This window comes from Solanum dulcamara, chromosome 3 (genome assembly GCF_947179165.1).
Source record: "Solanum dulcamara chromosome 3, daSolDulc1.2, whole genome shotgun sequence".
NCBI classification, from domain to species: Eukaryota; Viridiplantae; Streptophyta; class Magnoliopsida; order Solanales; family Solanaceae; genus Solanum; species Solanum dulcamara.
The window spans coordinates 61,876,271-61,891,495 of record NC_077239.1 but is presented as its reverse complement, the minus strand read 5'-3'; positions in this window follow the sequence as shown (position 1 = coordinate 61,891,495).

Here is a 15,225-nt window from a genome sequence, read left to right as displayed (position 1 = left end):
TTAAATTTCAGCTAAGGTTAATATCCCACATATGTATATGTTCTTCTTATAAGCTCTGGTAAGACCCCGGAAGTTGTAAAGTTGGAAAAAGAGGAACAAAAGATGAAATTACAAAAAACTCAGCTTTTAGGCACCAAGTGGTCTTCACAAGACCCAATACAGGCCGTGAAAGGCTACCGTAGTCCCTGCCCAGCCAAGTGGTGTCTTGAGAGAGGACCACGAGAGGCCACCACGACCCATGGTGTGGTCCACGGACCATTATGGCTTCCATGGTGGACACCTCTGCTGGCCCCTATCAAAATCCTCTTCACACCTCAAGTTCACGGACTATAATAGCCTTCACAGACCCTGGAGGAACTTCTGAAACTTTCCTGCAAACTCCAATATTTGAAGTTCAAGGCAACCACCACGGAGGACCACCACAGACCGTGGTTCCTATGATGAGTCGTGATAGGTCTCATGGTGGGCATCCTTCCCAAGCATTTTTCAGAAAATAATTCAAGTCCCTCACCACTAGGGGACCATGGACTGTGGTGCGCTTCACGGTCCATGGTGATGGCCCATTATGGGTTTCGAATTCAGTTTTAATGAGGTTTATTCTGGTATTTTTTCTATTTGTCATTAGTGAATGTGGACGATTTTTGAGACTAAGTTCATACCTATTAACTACCCTAAAAAATTCTAACTCTCTCATTCTCTTCATAACTCCTAAAACCCCAAAGTCTTTTCTCTTAAGGTTTTCTTCTCTCTCAATCAAATTGAAAAGGGTTCTTCAAGGTCAAGCTTCCAATATCTACAATCTAGGGCTAATCAAGATTAAGGCATGTGTGACTTCATCCATGGGTACCTTTCACCCATGGAATCCCAAATATTTCTTCTCAAATTTCTTTTTCTGATTTCTTCAATTAAATCTCCTAATTATATGATTTTTATTGGGTCTTCTCAATTATAATATCTTTCAATGCTATTAGTCTAATTATGCATAATTCACCTCATATTGCATGATTTCAAGTTGAATTTCAATGACTCGTGATATATGTTAGTTTCAAGTATGATTTATGATATATGATCATGATTTTCAAGTTATATTTTATAAAATCTTTATGCTATTAATTAAAGATGTTTTATACAAAGAATTTCATGAATGATGATTTTATGATATTTCAAGCAAAGTTAAAGATAGGGCAAGCTAAGTCCCTAAAGATGTTATGATCAAAGATATGTAATGATGGAAGACCTACACCGACTTGCATAAGTTATATGATAGATGAGCTAATCCTGTGATTTTAATATGATGATGCTAAATAAGCTATTTTATGATGTTTTGTAAAGATTGATTGATAGGTAGTTACTATCTTTCCCTATGATGTCTATGATCATGTTTTTTAAGTTTCGTTAGGATATTGACTAAGCATCGAGAGGGGTTTGGTCTGATAACACAGCTAGTTATCCAAGGAAATCCTAGTAGCAACCTTTAGTCCCAAACTACGTTGCCCACGTAGGTTTACATATGTCAATATGGAGAAGTTAGTGGATCTACATAGCGCAGTTAAAAGAGTTACTTTGGAGTATGCTCTAGTAAGGTAGCCTCCCCTATCTAGATGCAGGAGTCATCAGATTCAATGTATTATCTCGCATGGTATTAAATATTCGTTAAAGGTCCTATCCCTTACAATTTCAGTTGAGTTATGAGTTCTTATGATAATTATGAGATTCTTTTGGTGCATTGACCAATGAGATAAATGTTTTAACATCTTCATGATTTTAGACATTGTTTTAAATATATTGGTCTTGCATCTCATGATTTATATTTATTATGTCCTATGTTTATTGTTCATGTATATTCTCACATACTTATTGCATTCCATATACTAACGCATACTTTTTGTCTATATTGTATCTTAATGTAGGGACCGACGATTGCGTTCATCCTCCTTCCCTCGTGGACAGAGTTTTGCTATTAGCTCCTTATTGTTAGTGAGTCCTCACAGTTCGAGGATATGACACTTATTTATTATCTTTACAGTTATTGCTTCATTATCTTATGTTGTCTACATAGGTGAGTTAGGAGCTTGTCTTAGGCCCCCATCGAGTTATTAGAGGCATGTTAGATAGTAGAAGAGTCTATGTTGTCTTTTCTCAATTTGAGACTTATGTTCTATTTGAGACCATGCTTTCGTATCATGTATTCTTATTTATTTCATGTACATTATGTATGCTCATGTATGTAATGCTAAGAGGATTGATTGGAGTTATTTGGGATTCTAATCATCGCATTATGACAACGACCTAGGTCGGGTCTTGACGTCTCTTATGATTTTTATGATGCATTGACCTTATTAAATGCTTTCAAATATTTTTAAGATTTACGTCGTATTTTTAAGATATTAGGTCATGCATCACATATTCATATTTATTATGTCTGATTATTCTTTTTCATGCATGTTTCTCATAGACTTAGTACATTCTATATACTGACGCATATTTTTGCCTACATCGTATCATAATACAGGGTCTGACGATTATTCTACGCATCCCGTTAGTGTCTAGATCATGAGTTGCTATCTAGTTGTTGGTGAGTCCTCATGTTTCTAGGACACAACATTAATGATTTTCTTTATGATTTTTGTGACTTTTATTCTTTATGTTTGATGAGTTAGGAACTTGTCCTATCCCCGTCTAGACTAGTAGAGGTATGTTAGATTTATTATGTCTATGTTGTCCCGTTTATATGGAGATTTTAGTTTGATTCTCTTATGTTGATATTTCCTTATTCATACTTCTATTTTCCATCCATGTTTTATATTATTATCTTATTTAACGTTTGTATTCTCGTGTATGATATGCTAAGAGGTTTGGTTGGGGTTTCTCGAGATCCCAAATATCATTTCACATTTAGGGCCTAATTTAGATCGATACATAAGTATTTAAGATTAATTATTGAATTAGAATTACTTATAAATCTTTACATGATGTTTCCACCAAAGCACACGCAAGTGTACATGGTTTTACAAATAATAAAGTGGTTCCTTTCAAAACCAGATTGTCGAACCCAAAAGAATTTAATCAGGCTTGAATAATATTTCAAATTAACTAAATTGTTCGTGTGTGTTGCAAAAAAAATTGATTTCAATTATATTTTCTATTAAGCTATAAAAACTACTTTTAAGAAACAGTTCAGAAATTTAGTGAGTTGTGATCAAATAAGTAATTTCAAGGTTGTAGCATTTGCAGATTTCAGGTCTAACGTACTTCACTCTAGCATTTAATAGGTCTTTCAATTACTGATTTACAAGGTAGATTTTACAATCATGGTCTTCCGACCTCTAATTGCCTACCTCTGTTGATAACCTAACTACATCATTGAGCGGGGATAGGCATGAACCAATACATATGTTTTAATCCTATCATCCTATTTGTTAACCAAGTATGGTGTATAGGTATGTGTCACAGGCATTCTATACACAAATTATCCTAGGCAATTCTAGAACAAACATACTCCTTATATTCGAGTGTTCTATCCCATTTCCATCTTTCGAGTTTCAGGTAGACAACTAATATATTTTAATGGTGATCAAGCATTAAAATTGTATAAATGAGAAAATAAGAGCAATTATATGAAAGACACTATTTTCAACCAAAGCAAACTATATTTAAACCTTCATCTTATGGCTACAACCCTAGAACAAGGGATTCTAGCCACTCATAATGTTTGAAAGAATCCAAAATATAATTAATAGCATAAAGAATCAACTTACAAATGAAAGAGAAAAAGAAATAAAACCCTAGGAGAGTTCTCCTTTCATCTTCCTTTGTCAAAACCTTAATTAAAAACTGAATATTTTAAAATAAAATACAAGTGGAATATTTATAGCCTTGAAAAATGCAAAGTTGCAATCCCTGTAGTGAAGTCCGCGAGCAGAGATGTTTCTCCACAGTGCAATTTTTCATTTTCTTCTTTAGCAGAATTTGTTCTATCCAAAACCAGGTCCGTCACGGACTTGGCGCGGACTACACGGTTCTGTCCAATAAATTTCAAGTGTTGGAATTAAATTGCTGAAGCTTAATGCGCGACGCAGACACACTCCAATATGGTGCATTTTCTTCACATCTGTTCCCAACTTCTCCTTTACACTCTACATTCAATCCAATCATCTTTTGAATGTCCATTCTTCCACATTTAGCCCTGAAAGTGTCTAATCATATTGATTATATATATTCATACACAAGTATTCTAAAATGAATTAAACTATAAGAATTTGATCTCAAACTCTACTATGAACATGGTTATTTTGGCTATTGGATGCATAAATGCACCCAAGATCACCACCCCACACTTATAGTTTTGTTCGTCCTCGAACAAATCTCAATTCTAAAAGTACAAAAACACACATCATGCATGTAAAGTACTCTTACCAAACCACAATAATTACACAAATAGTTTTTCTTTTATAGCACGCCAACTTCATTCAAACAATCGATTGACCTAAAATAACGTAACCTCCAGAGTTAACTCTGACATGCATCTAACTCACATAAATTGCTTAATCAAAACTCATTCAATATGACCATTCTTCTACTAAACAAGTGCCCTCACAAAGAAAAAATTACCCATATACTCTCGTAGTTACATCTAATGCCAATAACAATGGGTATTAAGCAAAATTCGTTCACTCTCTCAAATGAAGTCACAAGTTACTTGAGATAAACCATAGGCTTGCCCTTAGTGTACTATGCAGCTCAATTAAGGTAGCTAAGACTTAGAAATCACTTAGGACTTTTTTGAGTTGTAATGTAGGCTAGGGAATGAGTAGGTATTGATTTGGACATTTATAGTGACTGGTTCCCAAGCGCTTTTAATACACTACATTTATTCATTTCATGCAAGTTCTTCATAACCTCATTTTTCACCACTTTATGCGTTCTCTAGCTTACCCTTTCTCTTTTCAACTCACTTATTTGTGTAGGAAATGTCTTTTTTTTCTTTTTTTCTTCACAACCACAATGTAGTTGGCTTTATTTTTACTTTCACGTGCTTTTCTTACCTAACACAAGATTTTATTTCATTTTTGCACCAATGGCTTTACTCTTAGCAACACAAGGTTGTAACCCCCCCCCCCCCCCATTTCTTCGCTTATTCTTTCCTAAAGCGCTTGAGCTTTTTGGATCAAAATTATGCTCTAAGAAAAAGATGGTAATAGACTTCAAACAATTCTACCAAAGAATCAAGTCAAAGGCTCAAAAGGGCTCACTATAGAATTGCATTACAATGGATTTTTACAATTAGTCATTTTGAACTGAGGCTACCAAAGAAATGCCTAGATCTTTTTCCTAATTCTAACCTTCCTTTGTTTTCGGTACTCAAACACACTGGGAAAGTTTTAGCAATCAAGAGTAACAAAAACTGCACAAAATCAACCTCTCACATACATAGCACATGCTTAATTTAAGAAGGACAACTTTTATGATATTTCAACCCAATCAATCAAATGAATTCTAAATTAAGCTTACACATTCAAAGTCTAACAATAGAGCTGTAGATGTTTTGACTCAGTCAATACTTTCTTAGAATACATGCTTTTCAACTCATTTACTAGCTATTTATGCAATCCCTTGGTTTAGCACAACACTTCACATACATATTACCACAATGAAAGGAAATATCATACATAAATAACACTTTTTTGGTACGATTGAAGGGGACTATCCACAGCCAAAGAACCTAAAATAAATACTGTGAAACCCAAAATAAAAAAACTAAAAAATTCAACTAGGATAAAAATAACTAAAGCAGTTTCATAAAATAACACATACATATAAAAATAGACACTTAATCCCCTACCCCATACTTAAAGAATTGACATTGCCCTCAGTGTCGCAACACATAAACATCTAAAATAAATGAAGTAAGAGACTGCCCTATCTACTCATCCATCTCTCCTCCAGCAGCCAGATCATCAATCACCAATGGGTAAAACTCCACAGCCTCTAAATCCGACTCCACATATAAACTTGTCCTCCTTCTTTCCTTATCAATAGGAATATCATCCTCCGTAGCTCATAAAAATCAGGACCAAGTCCTAGTACAGCCATAGCGTGCTCATTTAGTGGATATTGGGTCTCCACCTTATATAATTCTGCTTCAATTGACATATGGACTCTGGTATGGTGTCGGAGCATATCCAGGCCAAACATGCAGGCCGTGATCATATCATCGCGTTTTTTGTGCTCCAGTGAAATGAGGACTGGGACATAAGTGGTATCTAGACCTTTAATATTGGTAACATCATAAGTCTCAAAGGTAAGGAGGTCATATAATAATGTGTCCTTATGGACCCTGTCCTTTTGGCATATGTTAGTGATGAGGCCTCCAAAGGCGTACCCTTTGGCGCGATGGACTCTGCACTTATGGATGGTCGACTTGATCACAACACCAACATCTACTTTCATACCCTTCATAAGGGCATATACCAAATACACTATGTCCCTCGTTATCTTGGTGTAATGTAGGGATGGAATAAGGCTGTACATCACAATATTTACCCACACATGGGCTTTATTGTTTGGATGGGCATATGGAAATCTGTTATGGAAGCCTCATAGTCCATGGCGGACCCACTTAGCCATAAACTTGGGCCCATACAAAGTATGACAAATATCTCAGTAGGGTGTTGAATATTCAGCTCTGTCGGGGTGGTGGTAGTCAGAAGTTCCCAATATCTCATTGATGTCCATAGGAGATAGAGGAATATCAACTCCCCATACTATGATGTAATGAGTGCATGTATCCGGCTGATAATTCGTATAGAATTCCCTCACCATGTGCAAATTGCACGGCTTTGGGTGAGTGAACAAAAAGCACATATTGATCTCCATTAGTCTCCATATGACATGTGGGTAGTCTCGGGTCAACTTTTTATCATTAATAGAAATATCTAAGAGATAGCGAGATTCTGTGTTTTGTTTGTACCAAATTTTTCCTACCTGATTTACCGCCTTCAAACCAAACCTACGAGATTGACCTCGCGGCATGGAAAGTGCGGGTGGTATTGAGGGCACACCTATTTCACTTTTTCTGTTACTAGAAACCGTTAGTTCTTTACCATGACTTTGATTGGACGACATATAAGTGCCTATACGTTCATTCACAAACTGAGGCCTAAAACCCCACACTTAAACCTTATAAAAGTATGCAAGTTATATGAAGTTACTCAGACTTCCCTATTATTCGAAGATTAAGTGCATACATGCTTCCACACCAATCCATACTTCAATCAACCAACAGGGTGAACCTAATAAAATATGAATGTATACATGATTATGCTAATATGTCGCATAGAATATACATGATTGAACAACAATGCCTCATCCCAAGTGAATGCCCCATGCATCAAACACACCTTCAACCCAAACATAAAGACAATAGGTGCTCACCCCACACATAACTCACAAAGCACACCAAATTCAACACAATATAGCATGCATGCTTACTCAAGAATTCAACATACATGATTAATCATAACCATAAATACCCACTCCCCACAATATTAGTACTAGGGTTTCAGTTCAAGACTTTACCCATAAACAATTACCCACAACAACCAAGTTCTTAACAAACTTTACATACCCATGATAATTATAATCAAAGAACAAAGCAAGAATTAATTTATAGAGGCAAAACTTAAAGCCCATGAACTTACCTATGTAAATTTCAACCACCCATATCATAAAACTAGTTCAAGAAGACATACCTTGTGTGGGTGAAGAAGAAACTCAAAAATTCTTGCTTGAATTGCACTAGGGCATCATAGATTTGGCTTGAGAAGAGAGAATTTGGAGAGTTGAGAGAGTAAAGTGCGGTGTAGGGGTTGAAATAATGAAGTTAAAAGTGAATTTTAATGGTTAAAATCAAACTGGGTCGGTTTAAAACAATTAACATAGGGTCAAGCCCATCTATTTTATTGAAGATATCCGAAAAACCTACCAGGTCCGCGACACGGATATGTTGCAGACTAAACTGTTTAAAGCGCAAAAAATTTATAAACTAAATTACACAGGAATAAACCAGGTCCGCATTTGCGGACCCGACACACACTTCACTTAGACATAATTTTTCCAAAAAATCTTGTAAGACATACCTAGCCAAAATTGAACGTGGAGGGAGTGGGTCCACGCCGAGGAGACATCGCGGACTCCACTGTTTAGAAGTTGTCCAAGATTTTTTGATTTTTTGATTTTTTATGTACAAATTATAATATCCTACATATACACTAAAACAAAATAAAATTTTAGAAAATTTGAAAAATCAAATTATAACCTATGACAAAAAAAACAAGATGTTACACTACCTCACAGATTTCCTCCCATATCGCACCTGATTTATAGTTGCTGCATGACTCAGATCTAGTTTTATTCATTCTCGAGCTCAATTTCTTCCTCCTCATGATCGACATCTTGCCCAAATTAGTGCTTAACAAGTTGGCCATTTACCATGAACGTGGTTGATTTAGTGTGATTCCATAGTTCAACAACTCCATATGTCGACATTCGCACCACCTCAAATGGTCCACTCCACTTAGATCGAAGCTTACCTAGAAAAAGATGCTAACGTGAGTTAAAAAGCAATACTATTTGGCCTGGCCTGAATGTGCGAGCAACTATATGTTTGTCATGTCATCGCTTTGTTTTCTCTTTATAGAATTTCGCGTTCTTATAAGCATGAAGTCTAAATTTCTCCAAATTATGGAGCTGATCCATATGCTTTTTACCTGTCAGCTCTAGGTCTAGGTTCAGCTTTTTTATGGCCCAATATTCTTGGTGTTCTAGCTCCACCGGAAGGTGACATACTTTTTCGAACACCATATGGTAAGTGAAGTGCCAGTTGGTATTTTGTACATAGTTTGGTAGGCCCAGAGCGCTTCATCTAGCTTAATAGCCCAGTCCTTTCTTAAATCATTGATGGTTTTCTGAATGATTTTCTTCGCTTCACGATTCAAGACTTCAACCTGTCTGCTAGTCTAGAGATGATATGATGTGACGACCTTATGCCTGACACCAAACTTAGCTAACAGATTCTTTATCATTTTGTTTATGAAATGCTTACCTCCATCATTGATGATGGCCCTTGGAGTGCCAAACCTTGTGAAAATGTGCTTCTTCAGGAAGAGACTTACCACTTTGGAGTCATTGGTTTGCAAAGCAATAGCCTCGACCCATTTAGAAATGTAACCAACCGCCACTGGTATATATTGATTTCCATATGACGGTGGGAAGGGACCCATGAAGAATAAGATTTAAACAAAGATCAATCATACATAATCCTTTCTAATCTAATCCAATCCAAATCAGAGTACTATCAAGACCTATATAGGAGTTTCTCTTATCTAACAATTATCACTTATGAGCCAGTGACAGTATAATAAATCGACGTTGTTGCCACATCCGTCCATTACCTTGCCAGGGTAAGAACAAATCAACAATCATGGATCTATAACCAATCAAGTGCTATTGTGTCAGGATAATAATTTAGGAAACATCCGAATTTAACGGTTCAATCCTCTCCTACGTTTGGCGACGTAGTTATTGGGTTTCAGTTATTACTTACTCTTACCCAATTCGGTGTTTGATACTCCTTTCAAGACTCAATGCTCATAAGACAATCAATCCAAATTAAACCAAATCAGTAAGCCTCTTTTGGACTCTTTTCAACTCATTCATTCTATTAAATCAATCCTTTCAACTAATCAATTTTCCAATCATTCTCAATCATTTAGTTAAGAGATTTTAGACAATTATTTATGACAATATTCAAGACTATTAGCTCGTCAACACTAGCAACACTATCATCATACTCACACTCCAATCACAATTATGCATTCACAGTTCCAGGCTATAGACTAAATCTTAATCATATTCATCCAATCATTAGTCAAAGTATCATGAGGGTTTATGAAGTAGATAGTCAATATCATTTGTTCAAGAACAAGTTTATAGAAAATATCAATTCCGCAATATTATGTAAAAATATGTTAAGTTTAAGGATAATTTTTAAGAAGCACAATTATAGGGAATCAACTCATTCACAAATTGACCTACCACAATCATGGGGCACATGGAGAATAATATTCATGCTTTAGTTTGCCTTACATAACTGGGATGAAGACAGGACAATCAACCTTGCAAGATATTGCTTGAATCTTTTGAACCTAGCATTTTCTCCTCTCTTTAGCCTAGCTCTTAAGTTAATTTAGTGTAAAAGATTTAGGAATGCGTTTAGGAACTCTTTTAAGGTAAAAAAATGACTTATATCAGTCATAGGATAAGTATAGGAAGGGTGGGGAAAAGACAGAAATGCCTCTCCTTAAAAATAAAAATGAGCAGAAAAATTGGCATGTGGGGGACCAGGTCCGCAACACGAACTGATTTTCGCATAGTGCAATTTTTTGAAATTCCTATGATTGAATTCTAACCCCATAGAAAATAACTACGATAAATTTAAGTCCAAGTCTGCGGCAGGTCCGCGTCGCCCACTTATCTGTTTTCATTGCTTTACTCCAAACAAATTATCTTTTGATCTGGTTGGCCTCAAATTCAACCATTACCATTTTCCCACACAGTTTCTCACCCTGATCAATATTTCAGCCTTGGATTGACCGAAAAAGTTAAGAAAGATGCATTGTGCGAGCATTCTTTAGTCTAGGGATATTTTGATAATTTTTACCAGGTGTAACAGCTTTGCTATCTTCCGCGAAGGAAAGAACCTGATCAAGAATTTATGAGCCAAGTTGTTCCATGTAGTTATGGAATTTGATGGTTTTGACTTCAACCACCTTCTCGCCTCCCCCAATAGAGAGAAGGGAAATAAGGTCAACCTCACATAATCAAGAGAACTCCTGTTGGTGTGTAAGTGTCGCTGATTTCTAGAACGTTCTCAATGTGGACTTGGAAATCTTCATGAGGTAACCCCGTGAACTGCCCAATAGTGTGCAACAGTTGATCGTGTTCTATTTTAGTTCAAAGCTTCCTCCAGCTGGCGGTTTCTGAATGTTGGAGGTGACATTCGCTGTGAGTGAGACTGCCACATCACGTACTTTCCTAGCTTTTATTTTCATAGGGACCTCTACAGGCACTTTGTTAGTATTACCCAGATTTATCAGTGGTACTGGATATAGAGCAACTGCTCACCTTTTTTTCTGATGTAGAAATCTCTGAGGCTCAACTAGAGGCTCTACAATGTTCCCACTTCTGTCCAGTGTGCCTTTGCGAATTCCCCTGCAATAAATCAAAGCTAAGATCAAGTTGTTAACACTAACACAAACAGCTAAGAAACTTTGAAAATAAAGAATTGCCAAATTTAATGTCCACGACAACGGTGCCAAAAACTTGTTGCCACCAAAGCACACGCAAGTGTACGTGGTCTTACAAGTAATAAAGTGTCTCCTTTCAAAATTGGATTGTCGAACCCAAAGAACCTTAATCAAGCTTGAGTAATATTTCCAATTAACTTAACTGTTCACGTGTGTTGCAAAAAAGAGTTGATTTCAATTATATTGTCTATTAAGTTATAAAAACTACTATTAACAAACAGATCAGAAATTCAGTGAGTTGTGATCAAATAAGTAATTTCAAGGTTGTAGCATTTGTAGATTTCAGGTCTAACGTACTTCACTTTAGCATTTAATAGGTCTTTCAATTACTGATTTACAGGGTAGATTTAATAATCATAGTCGCCCGACCTCTAATTGCCTACCTCTGTTGACAATCTGACTACATCATTGAGCGGGGATAGGCATAAACCAATACATATGTTTTAATCCTATCATCCTATTTTTTAACCAATTATGGTGTATAGGTATGTGTCACAGGCATCCTATACACAAATTATCCTAGGCAATTCTAGAACAAACATACTCCTTATATTCGAGTGTTCTATCCCATTTCCATCTTTCGAGTTTCAGGTAGAACCCTAATGTATTTTAATGGTGATCAAGCATTAAAATAGTATAAATGAGAAAATAAGAGCAATTATATGAAAGACACTATTTTCAACTAAAGCAAACTATATTAAAACCTTCATCTTATGGCTACAACCATAGAACAAGGGATTCTAGCCACTCATAATGTTTGAAAGAATCCAAAATATAATTAATAGCATAAAGAATCAACTTACAAATGAAAGATAAAAAGAAATAAAACCCTAGGAGAGTTCTCCTTTCATCTTTCTTTGTCAAAACCTTAATTAAAAACTGAATATTTTAAAATAAAATACAAGTGGACTATTTATAGCCTTGAAAAATGCAAAGTTGCAATCCCTGTAGTGAAGTCTGCGACGTAGAGATGTTTCTCCACAGTGTAATTTTTCATTTTCTTCTTTAGCAGAATTTGTTCTATCCAAAATCAGGTCCGTCACGGACTTGGCAAGGACTACACGGTTATGTCCAATAAATTCAAAGTGTTGGAATTAAATTGCTGAAGCTTAATGCGCGATGCAGACACACTCCAATATGGTATACTTTTTTCATATTTGTTCCCAACTTCACCTTTACGCTCCACTTTCAATCCAATCATCTTTTGAATGTCCATTCTTCCATATTTAGCCCCGAAAGTGTCTAATCATGTTGGTTAGCTATATTCATGCACAAGTATTCTAAAAATAAATTAAACTATAAGAATTTGCTCTCAAACTCTACTATGAACATGTGTTATTTTGGCTATTGGATGCATAAATGCACCCAAGATCACATGTGTCCATCTGAGTTAGTGCTTATTGTGAGTTAATGTCTTCCGATGAGTAGTAAGCCAATCCAAGGATTCGCTTGGGAACTAGTAATAATTTCTGGGTGTTGGTCACGTCTAGGCTGTAAACTCGAGGCGTGAAATTTTTAGACTCTCTGGAATTTTTCATGGGTCAAATTTAGGACCGTACTCTCAAAGTACGCATCGTACAAATGATCCGTAGTACCTGGGACTAGAATTTTCAAATTGGACTCTCTTGTAAAATAATCAATAACATTTTACTCCAGATTCAGATTTACAAACGAGCAAAGGATTTGGAAAGAAGACTCAAAGAGCTTTAATTTTATAGGTAATGGAATGCGTAACTCTTCATTTTCTAAGAGATATGATCATTTGAAGTTGACCATTGCTTTATCTTATGCACAAATTTAATCGATAGATAATCTTTGAACTTGACTTAGTGCTAGATGTTCCTTATTACCCTAATTCACATCAAAATACATTTTCCACACTTAGTAATTGACCTTAACATCTATGCACAATTAGGTATCATCAGGTATGATTCAATACACATACAAAGAATAATCGGGTCTTAGCTTAGAATTTTTTAAGGTGTTACATTACTGAAAATATATGTCTCAAAATACTTTTCATTTAAGAAGTTCAAGATAAAAATTTTTATTTTTTATTTTACCCTTAATAGTAATTATTTATAAGAGTACAAATACTTTATTTATAACACATAAATAAAGTAAATGCTCAATGATAAAAGATTATATCTCAAGACATAAATAAAAATAAAATAATCAAGTATACCTCTGTATTAATATTTTTTAAGATACATATAAATGAAAAACACAATAAATATTTTGATACGAATGGAGAACATTAAAAACATAAACTTTAGAAGTATTTTAAATGGTAATTAGATTTTCATGTCGGGTAAAACAAGCAATACATTGTGACAAGGGAATCAATAGAATTGTGATGGGATGGATATATAGGATCCCTCTATCTTTAATCAGAGGTCTTGATTCTGAATTCTAACTATAAAAAAATCTTAATAAATAGTGTTTTCTCCTTAAAATAAATCGTATACAATGCAAATAAGTATAAATTGAATGATATCAAACAAGAAGTATATCAGGCAAAAAATATGATAATGCAAAAAAAAATCATATGCAAGAGACACCAAAATTTAGGTGAAATTTTTTTTAATGTGAAGACTAACAAGGACCTCAACATACAAAGCTCCATTAAATCAATCAACAAGAATTATAAAAGTTCTCTAAACTGACCACAACATAAGTGTCAAACCAAGAGCAACAATGTCCAAGGTTTCAAAAAGCTTAGTTTCAAGGCTCAAATGAATTGAACTTATGGTACTAATGTCTGTACAATATATAGACTAGAGTTATACAAATATGCCTAAAATGAACTAGGTATTAAAATGTAAAAAATGCACTTTTAAACCTATGAGACTATGTATTATGAAAGTATTACTAGTTAATTTCAAATGTGGGCATATGAGAAATTCTTTCGTGATTAATTTGAAAAATGAAATAAAATTTGGACTTATGAATATTGACCTTTGAACAATATAAATTAGGTTCATACAAATATGTTTGAAGTATGTATGAAATATATAGTTAGGTTTTATGTGTATCTATGTATATGTGCATATATGGAATATGAATGGACAACTTTGAGGAGTATGTGTATCTATATATATCTGTATGTATATCTATGTATCTATTCATTTATGGCAGACGAATGGACAACTTTGAGGAGATACATATGTGTATCTATGTATCTAGGATGTATCATATGAGTGTGCAACTTTGAATACAAGTGATATAAGAGCGAACAGTACAAGTGATAGAAGAGCTTTGAATATAAGTGATACGAGAGTGAATGAATACACAAGAAATAAGAGCTTTTAATACAGGTGATACAAGAGAAAATGAATACAAGTGATAAATGAGCTTTGAATATAAGTGATATAAGAGCAAATGAATATAAGTGATACAATAACGAATGAATACAAATAATATAAGAGGGAAAGAGGTAAAAATACATAATACAACCTAAATGCATATATGAATACACCATACGGTTGTCCAACACCTCAAGAACCATTGAAAAAAAAGGTGAAAATACATAATTTAGAGGGAAAGAGGAGGGGGGGGGGGGGATGAGAGAGTGAATTTAATCTAAAAGCACATATGAATACAATAAATGCAATCTCTTGATACCTCAAAAAAAACTACAAATACAGAGAGAGTGTGTGATGTAAATACAAAATACATAGAGAAAAGATACAACCTAAATACACATATAAATATAAGAAAGACAATCACCTTATATCTGAAAAATTTAGAAATAGAAATAAATATATAGCAAGGAGTGAAAATACAACATACATAGAGGACGAGATGGAGAAAGAGAAAAAGAGAGAGTAGAGAGAGAGGAGAGGAGAGCGCTAGATAA